This window comes from Notamacropus eugenii, chromosome 2 (genome assembly GCF_028372415.1).
Source record: "Notamacropus eugenii isolate mMacEug1 chromosome 2, mMacEug1.pri_v2, whole genome shotgun sequence".
Taxonomy (NCBI): Eukaryota; Metazoa; Chordata; class Mammalia; order Diprotodontia; family Macropodidae; genus Notamacropus; species Notamacropus eugenii.
This window is the reverse complement of record NC_092873.1, coordinates 257,011,851-257,022,066: the sequence shown is the minus strand read 5'-3', so window position 1 is coordinate 257,022,066 and position 10,216 is coordinate 257,011,851. Positions and strand designations below refer to the sequence as shown.

Below are 10,216 nucleotides of genomic sequence, written 5' to 3'. Positions count from 1 at the left end.
CCATTTATTAGGCACCTACTGCATGCCAGGTGTTGTACTAACTTCTAGGGATACAAAGGAAGAAATGTTATCCATAATCAAAGGACATTATTAAATATTTGTTCAATTTAATTGAATTTGATACCTAAATCTCACAAAATTTTGAACTTAAATATAAGATTTATGTTAGTTAAAACATACCCAAGCAACCCAATAAGTTTCAGGGGATCAGAGATTTATTTGCCGGGGTAGGTGGGGAAGTCTTATCAGAAACCCCAATGGTTCAAATTTAAAGCACACATTACTGGGTTACACATAACATTTGCAGAGTACTTAAGTTCAGCACAGATAGCATTTATACAGCACTTCCAAGTTTACTGTACAAAGTACTTTACAAATATTTCATTTTATTCTTACAACAACCCTGGCAATCTGGAGCTACTATTTTCTCCATTTTACAGATAAAGAACCCGAGGTTAAATCTTTTACCCAGAATCACACAGCTATTTAAGTGTCTGAGGTAGGACTGAAACTCAGGTCTTCCTGACTCTAGGTTGATTATTCTCTCCACTGTACCAGTGAGCTGCTTCAGTATAGTCAGTAACAAACCATTCTCCCCCATTCTTACCTTCTGGCAAATAAAGGGACAATATTATCATCCTGTGTTTACACAGCATCCAAATCCTATTGGACCCCATTATCTTAAAGCTCTAGCTGACTCACTTCAAACAAAGCCCAGCAGATCATCACCTTCTTTGACGTGTAAAAGTGAAAGAAATATTATCATGACTTGAATTGTCACAGTGCTACAAGATGAACTGAGATGAGCGTGTTCTTTTTGAACAAAGGGAGCTCCTAAGGCCACCAGGCTGTTGCCAACAGCAACAGCCTGGACAAACATCATTTAGAGCAGCAAACCCAGTGATAATTTTCTTATGTGCCCAAGATGGATAGTCTACGTGCCAGTTCTTTTCAGCTGGTTCTTTAACATGGATAATGACATGGTATCACACTTAAATACACAAAATAATAACACAGGAAAAGGAATATATAGGATGTTACCCACTCTTTTCTAAGATAAAATAATGTGGGAATAACAGCTACTCAGGGGTTATGAATGCTTTATAAATCTCTGCAAAAAATTCTGAAATTACTTTGCAGACCTTAAAATGCTTTAGGAGTATAAATTATTATTCTCATTATGAAATATACCTAGAAGCACAAATGGGCAGAGAATCATGATTTATGCTTGCCTACCAATCACTTCAAACTTATAGTGCCTTTTCACTTTAAGAAACAGAGCATATGTGCATAAAATGCTTTCCTTGCTTTGGGGGAGGATATAGATTTTATATGAATGATAGTTAGGCATTCTAATCACTCTACTATACTTTTGAATTATTTTATGAAAAACTTAATCTTTATAAAAAAGAAATATATCTGAAGATTCATTGCAATTTGGCATTTCCGAATCAACAACTGAGGGCTACCAACTTGCTTCCCCCCACCCTCTTGTTTATAATGAACATAATTTGTATTGCAGTAACTTGACAGTCCCATGTCAAATTCTTGAAACTGAATTTTATACTCTTGATATTCTACTTTAAAGTACTGAAGACATTTACAAACTGAATCATTAAAGTTCGAGGCTCAAAACTGGATTTAAATAAATTTACCTTGATGAACATTTAATAGAAGAAAAATGTGTAGGCTTGTACATAGCCTATCAAAGTTGCATACACAACTGTATGAATTTCATATTAGAATAATCTTATAATAATTTTATATTAGAATAATCTTAACAATTCATATCAAAAACCCAAATTTCCACTGATATTGGGAAGAAACCTCATGATCAAGATAGGAGCATCTTTCTTCTGGATCTCTGTCCTCTTTTTATTCTACAAGGATCTTTGAAGATGATCACTAATTAGCAACTTTTTCAAGGAACTAGAATCAGGCAAATTACAAGATCCTGAGCCTCCCCAATATGTCTGCGTAAGAGGATTGGCCCCACTATTAGACACTGTCCCTGAAGCCTCCTAGACAGACAGGTAACATGCCTCAGAATTGGAGCTTACCTCAAGGGTTTAGGAACTTAAAGATCTAGAACACTTCTTTGTATTGATGGGGCTAATGGGAAGACCTGAATGCTGTGATTCTCGGTGAAGAGCAGTGGATTTTTGATGCCACTCTGGAGCCTTAAAGACTTCTACATTAAAAGACCCAGATATCTCCACTGAATGACTGCAGAAGAATAAACTAAATCCCTATACTACCTGTATATCATGAAATACTTCTGGATATAAGTAGCCAGAAGTATTTCATGATCAGGCCACTTGCTGGCTAGTGAAAATTTTCATTATGAAAACAGGATATATTCTCATTTTTTTCTGGGATGATTTTGGTGAGGTACAACTGAGAAGAATGGAATATAGACTAAATGGTCTTTTATGATCCCTTCCAAACTAATACTCTCATGATGTGATAACTTCTACTTTTTCTACTTTGATTGTTATATTGATTATATTTTTTCCTCAGCACAGAATAGAAAGTTATATCCAGCAGAGACACCAGTGCTTGTAAAAAGATGTCAACAATAACTCCAAATTGACAATATATACGATTCTAGATGCTCTTCTGAAAGAATGCTAAGAGAACTTTTAATACCTAAGCAAAATGCCCCGGTACTGCCTATAAATATGCATGAAGCTATTGCATTTCAAGTAACCTTACTACCCTGAAACCATCCAGAGAAAAAAGTTCCTAATAAGAGTATGATGACAACCTGGAGTCACTGTATCATTGTTATGCTGTATCTAAGAGTGCCATCAGGAATTCAGCAGTAAGGGAAGAAAGTCATGCATAATGACATTTTCTTTAGAACTCTGGTCCTATCTCTACACATAATCATCCTAAACTTATTATAAAATGTGCTAAAACCATCCTTTTGAAAGTATGCTTTCTAGCACTTTAGAGCAATAAAAAGTGACCTGTAAATGGATCCATATTAAAACTTATAACCTAAAAAGATGCTTATAAGAGGGAAAGTGCTATGTAAATCCAATAAAGATATAAATAATAAATTTCTACTGGGTGAAAATGGCCTGATGTAAGTTGAACCTAGATTTTAGAATTCCTGATTACTCCTATGCCTAAAACAGCCAAAAGTGACCTAAAGGAATGAAAAGGATAAACATCATAGGAGTGTGGCAGCTAGGTGATGCAGTAGATAGACTACCACCCTGGAGTTGGGAAGACTTGAGTACAAATCTGGCCTCAGACACTTAACACTTACTAGCTGTGTTACCTTGTGCAAGTCCCTTAATCCCAATTGCCTTGCCAAACAAAACAAAACAAAACAAAACGATTGGATTTAAATGAGGGAGAGGTGTGCAAAACAATAAACCTCACTTTCTCCTCTGGAGCCATCTGGGTCCAAAGGCAAGATGTAGATCAGGATGACGGGAGATGGTCCCAGATGTTGTGGGAGACCTCGGCCTTTCTAAGCTAAGGTCTTTCCCAGGTCCCAGTTTGACTGAGGCAAGAGCGATTCAAAAGACAGCCACCCAAAGATTGATCTGATCACAAATAACTCTCTCAGCCACCTGAAATAGCCCTCCACTCCTTTCCAAATTCTTACCTTAGTTTGCATGAGGTTTATACAGCAAAGGTTCTTTTCATCCCTAAAGTCATCACTATTGTAAGCAAACCATCAGTCTTTCTCCCAGTACCTCAGTAGAGATGCCTTTCTCAGACTATCTAGTTGATACTTTAAATTCTGAAGGTACAAAGGACAAAGAAGTTTCTGCCATGGATGAGACCATAATGTAGACAAGCCAGCATGAGAGCACAAGGAAAGAGCCTTAGATGATAGAAATTGAAGACTGATTTTAGAAAAGAACTTGAGGGGTGTGTGTGTGCGTGTGTGCGTGCGTGCGTGTGTGTGTATGTGAGAGAGAGACAGAGATGGAGTAAGAAGCAGGTAAATTTGAGGGGCAATAGAAGAGGGATCCTAACACTGTGATTCAGTAGAAAAACTTCTCTGTAGGGTTACAAGAAGGCATGAAACTCCCCAAAACCTAAGACTAAGAGAACAAGAGGAAGGCAGAGGTAGAACCATTAGTGTATGTGCCCAAATATTTGCCCAGATGTGCAGCTGTTACAACTGTATTTCTAGGAGTGAGCTCCTGTGAAAATCCAGCGGGAAACTATTAATTGGCAGCTGTGGAAGTTGCTTGCTACAGATGAATGATTCTCTGCTTGACCTGGACGTAAGCCAGGTTCAAGAGGAGGCTCTCAGGAGGCCTCCTTCTGTGAATGCAAGGATTGCATTAGTGCTTTCTGCTTAGACAGAGAGGAAGAATCTGGGTGATTGATGCTTCAATGGCAGCAAGTAATGTTAATAAGTTTGCTTAACTAACAGTAATAGCTTATTATAGAGGTATGAAAGATTCTGTTATGTTAGATCTATTTAATCTATACAACAATACAACATTTCTGGTGAGATAGGCATATACAGGTATTACTACTTCTATTTTACAGATGGGGAAACTGAGGACTGTCAGAAAGGTGTAGTGTTTTTTCCAAGTTCACAAAGCCAGTAGTAGTCGGGACTCAAGCCCACATCTCCTCATTCCAAGGCTAGCATGCTTCTAGGGGATGAAAGGGGATGCTGGAATCATTCTGAAGATATGTTATGAACACAAACTATGTAGTAGCAGAGTATCATAGTTCTAAGACTTAGAAGGCACCTTAGAATTAAGGTGATCTACCCCTCTCATTCTGTAAGTATAGAAACTATGGTCTAAAAGGGACAAGTGATCTGACCAAGGTCAGACAAGAAACAAATGGTAGAGCTTGTGTTTAAACCCTGGTGAATCTTGTGACTTCCTCACCAGTGTCCCTTCTAAGGCACTGCTATCATATCTGGCTGATTAGAGTAAAAATCCTGGCTTATACGTTTAAAATAACATTAAGATTCCAAATGTTATGAAGCATCTTTTTGTTATTTATTTACAACATTAACTATTCAGCTATTTAAATGTAATAGACTACACATGGACTGGATTTCCTTACTATTATTTTGATAAAGACAGCAGCAGATGAATCCTGAGAGAAGAGGTCTCCAAACTTTTGATAAATGTAGGATATAATCAAGCATTGTTTCTGTGGAACAAATACTGGAGCTAGGCTGAATTTTAAGCAACAGATAAAAGATAAGTTTCTCTACTTTCCATTCTATGCATTTCCATTTAAATTCCTGCTAGCTGTTCAAAAGCAATAAAGGTTCCTTCCCAGACACACCCAGCATTTTTCTCTTTTCTTTATAGTTCTTGCTGTCTCAGAAGGCCTGGGAGATTTTTAACTGATTATTTAACTAAATTTGAAATAAACAACCATTCATCTGGTATTTCCGTGGAGGCATTAATCCTAACTACTTATAATGTAGAAGACTCTTGGTGCAATTTATGCGGTGAGGAAGCCTAGATTTAGAGTTGGGAGAGCATAAGGGTCATTCAGTCCAACCCCCTCATTTAGAGATGAGAAAACTGAGTCCAAGAAAGGTTAAGTGACTTCCCTAAAGGCACAGAGATTGGAAATGACAGTAGCATTTAAAATGACAGTAGTATTTAAAATCATTGACTCCAAATGCAGGACTGCTTCCTTAGGAATGCAAGCTATGTAATACTACTATTGAGAAGAGGGGGAACTGGCAATCTTCCCCTACTCCTGTTAAGGTATACTGGGGGAGGAGTTATACAGGTCTTTCCCTATGTATAGAAGGGAAGAAGAGAGGGAAGCATTTATATAATGCCTGTTATATGCTAAGGGCTATTCAAATATTATGTCATTGGATCCTCGACAACAAGGAAATTGAGGCAGATAGAGATTAAGTGGCTTATGCAGGGTCACATAGCTAGGAAGGGGCTGAGGCTGTATTTGAATTCAGGTCTTCCTGACTCTAGGCCCAGTGCTCTATCCATTGTGACACCTAGCTTTCTGGGATTGTACTGGTTATCCAAAAGAATATAGACATAATGAAAGGGAAGTGACATAAAGGATGCTATTAAAGACATATGTGAGCTACAAAGATGAGTTGTATTATGAGATGAGTCATATTATGGCAGGATGATTCCAGCAAGGGCAGACCACTGGGTTTACCAGTATCATAGCAATGTCAAGAGAACAATCACACAAAAAGGCTCCCAAGATGCTGTCTGAACTCCCTGGGCAAACTTAGGAGATGATACGGATGAAAGTAACCCAAGATGGGTAGGCACAAAAGAGCTGGTTTGCATCACTGCAGACCCACATGGATGAGCCATTTGTGGATTTGAATACATGCATAAAGAAAGGATAACTTGGCATATAGCAGGGCTGGAACTTCTAAAATATTCCTAGTAGATGATTTAAAATACATCATGACAATATATCATGCTTTTAAACATCTCATAGTTTCTTATGAATATAGGACAAAGCAGGCAATTGTGCATTTTTATTATTAATGCAGCTACATTACAAAAGTCGTTAATAATGCAATAAAACCATTATACAAAACAATATAATATATTAAGAGAAGGCATCAAATTATGAATAGTATACAACAGAATTAGCCAACTACAGCACAATAATTTTAGGAGAAAATATAACATCTCTACTTCTGTATGGGAAGGTATATTTGTGTGGTAAACACATTGGTTATGAATTTCTGGGAAAGTGTTTTCAACACTGACTTTCACCACTGGGATTTGTGGTTGCATTCAATGCCAGTACAGATTAGACTTTTGAAGGCATGATGCAAAAAATTCATAGAGTTTTTGAGAGGGGAAATGAGGGAAAAAGAGAGAGAAACAGAGGCACTAGATATTTTACTCTAGACCCTTGACTTTCCTAGTAGTCAAGAGACAATGGTTAAGTTCCCAGAAGCAGACAGACCCATCAAAGGAGTGAAGTAGAGATGTTGAATGACTGTGGCACCAACGACCTCACCTTGACAGAATATGGCAAAACTTCACTTTGAGTTACCTATGTTCAATATTTGGGCAAATCCTAATCCCTTCCACTCTCTTCTAAGCACCAGAAGCCATGAGAGATGAACTCAGTTGAACTCCTATATGAGTTTTACCCTGAGGTTGTCATTTATTGGACTAGATGAAAGGAAGTTCAGAAAAAAGACCCAGCTTGAAAAAGGTTTTTGCCTTGGTGCCACTTGATTTGGAAACTGAAATTTTCTAAGTCATATTAGATGCACAATATTGAAACTTCTAATTTAACTATGCATTTCCTATTCTATTTAAGTTGTGTACTTAAATTATGACCTTAAGTAAAGGTGACTAAGTTAAACAGTAGCCACGAATGAACTGGAAGAGGTGCAGCCTCCAGTATACTGACATATCCTTCTAACTAAGAACCCAGGACACAGCCGTGGGAGTGGCATGGTGGATTACTGACACCACTGTGTCCCAAAGTGTTGACTATTAATAGGATCCAGATTGCTACAATCATGACTTTTGTAATTGGGAGTCATAATAACTCATTAGTCATGAAAACAGATGAGAGTGAAGAATAGGTAAAAATGTCTTAAATGGTACTTAAATGTTTTACTTTCTTTCTCCAGTGGGAATCCTGTATGGAAGAAGTAAGGATAATTGGCTCTGCCCCATTCTGAAGGACAGCAGCTGACTAAATATTTTGTTTTACTCTGACTTCACTCTTCAAGCTCTTTACACAAAACCGTCAGTCAGATAAGCTATTTTGTTGGTACACATCCAAACTGATTAAAAAGCAAAGGGGAAATCGAATCAGTGGGATGAAATTCTGAGACATTATTGTATCTGAACCCCCAAATGAAAAGGCATTTAGGACCTACAGTGCTGACCATAACTATTCTATTCATTATAAATTTATAAAGCAATACATAACTGGCATGTTATTCTTTCTCTATGTTGGCACAGATACAGGAGTACTCATAAATTTACAATCCAGGTGATTTCAGAAACAATTTAGAGAAATCCATACTTCAATATTTCTAAAGACATGTAATTTCATCTATAAGGGTACTTCATCCAGATCACAATCACAACATACTTGAATTAGTTTGATGAACTGATTTATTTTAAAGTTAGCCAGTGGACTAGTTTCTAGAAATAAGCCTTTCTCAATTTCAATAGGCTGGTCATCGTAAAGCAATTAGCCTGTCACTGAGTTGTTACCCAAAGCCAGTAAGTCTTTCTAGAAGGGTAATAACTAATAGACCTTACTTTTTTCAGGCATTTCCTTCAACAACTGAAGGCCACTTCCAGGCCACAAAGAGGTGTCAGAATAGTGCTTAGTGGAGGAGTAAATTCAAAGAATAAGCCACATTATAAAATATTTCTTTTTGCATTTTAAAGAAACTCTTCCAAAGATAAGGATACGAAAATCACAAGTCAAAAGAAAAAGGTAGTCACTTTTTACCAAAATACAAGTCTCTAATTTGGACAACTGTTGCCTTAGAGACAGTAGAGGAATAGCATTTGCATGGAGATAGGAAAATTAGGGTTCAAACCTAGCCTCTGAGGAAAGTCACAACTTCTACATCTTTCTGGCAACTTCCTAGGACTCTTATTTTGATGTTTCATCCTCACAGAAAAAATGTAGTTGTAAAGTCCTTTGCAAATCTTAAAGTCCTGTACTAGCTAGCTAGCTATGATGATTATTGTTGCTGATGTTGCACATGAAGTTTGAAAGAAATACAGTTTTAAGAAGGTTTTGAATATGAGCAGGATATAGAATGCCTGCTTTGGCATACAATGATCAGTCTAGTTTTAAGTTGTTTTTTTGTTTGTTTGTTTGTTTTTATTTATTTAACTTTTAACATTCATTTTAACAAAATTTTGGGTTACTAATTTTCTCCCCTTTTGTCCCCTCCCCCCCCCACACCAAGCATTCTAATTGCCCCTATGACCAATCTGCTCTCTCTTCTATCATCCCTCTCTGCCCTTGTCTCCAACTTCTCTTTTGTCCTGTAGGGCCAGATAACTTTCCATACCTCTTTACCTGTATTTCTTATTTCCTAGTGGCAAGAACATTACTCGAGAGTTGTTCCTAAAACTTTGACTTCCAACTTCTTTACCTCCCTCCCTCCCCACCCCTTCCCTTTGGAAGGCAAGCAATTCAATATAGGCCAAATCTGTGTAGTTTTGCAAATGACTTCCATAATAGTTGTGTTGTATAAGACTAACTATATTTCCCTCCAACCTATCCTGTCCCCCATTACTTCTATTCTCTTTTGATCCTGTCCCTCCCCATGAGTGTCGACCTCATATTGCTCCATCCTCCCCATGCCCTCCCTTCCATCATACCCCCCACCCTGCTTATCCCCTTATCCCCCACTTTCCTGTATTGTAAGATAGGTTTTCATACCAAAATGAGTGTGCATTTTATTCCTTCCTTTAGTGGAATGTGATGAGAGTAAACTTCATGTTTTTCTCTCACCTCCCCTCTTTATCCCTCCACTAATAAGTCTTTTGCTTGCCTCTTTTATGAGCGATAATTTGCCCCATTCCATTTCTCCCTTTCTCCTCCCAATATATTTCTCTCTCACTGCTTGATTTCATTTTTTTAAGATATGATCCCATCCTCTTCAATTCACTCTGTGCACTCTGTCTCTATGTGTGTGTGTGTGTGTGTGTGTGTGTGTGTGCATGTGTGCGTGTGTAATCCCACCCAGTACCCAGATACTGAAAAGTTTCAAGAGTTACAAATATTGTTCTTTCCATGTAGGAATGTAAACAGTTCAACTTTAGTAAGTCCCTTATGACTTCTCTTTGCTGTTCACCTTTTCATGCTTCTCTTCATTCTTGTGTTTGAAAGTCAAATTTTCTTTTCAGCTCTGGTCTTTTCATCAAGAATGCTTGAAAGTCCTCTATTTCATTGAAAGACCATTTTTTCCCCTGAAGTATTATACTCAGTTTTGCTGGGTAGGTGATTCTTGGTTTTAGTCCTAGTTCCTTTGACTTCTGGAATATCCTATTCCATGCCCTTCGATCCCTTAATGTAGAAGCTGCTAGATCTTGTGTTATCCTGATTGTATTTCCACAATACTTGAATTGTTTCTTTCTAGCTGCTTGCCATATTTTCTCCTTGACCTGGGAACTCTGGAATTTGGCCACAATGTTCCTAGGAGTTTCTCTTTTTGGATGTCTTTCAGGTGGTGATTGGTGGATTCCTTGAATATTTATTTTGCCCTCTG

General features: G+C 37.6%; 1 protein-coding gene across 2 annotated transcripts in view; it reads right to left on the bottom strand.

Annotated features, from left to right (window-relative positions):
- Positions 1-10,216, bottom strand: part of PACRG (parkin coregulated) — a 583,000-nt gene that overhangs the window by 295,540 nt on the left and 277,244 nt on the right. The gene's annotated exons all lie outside the window — the stretch shown is intronic.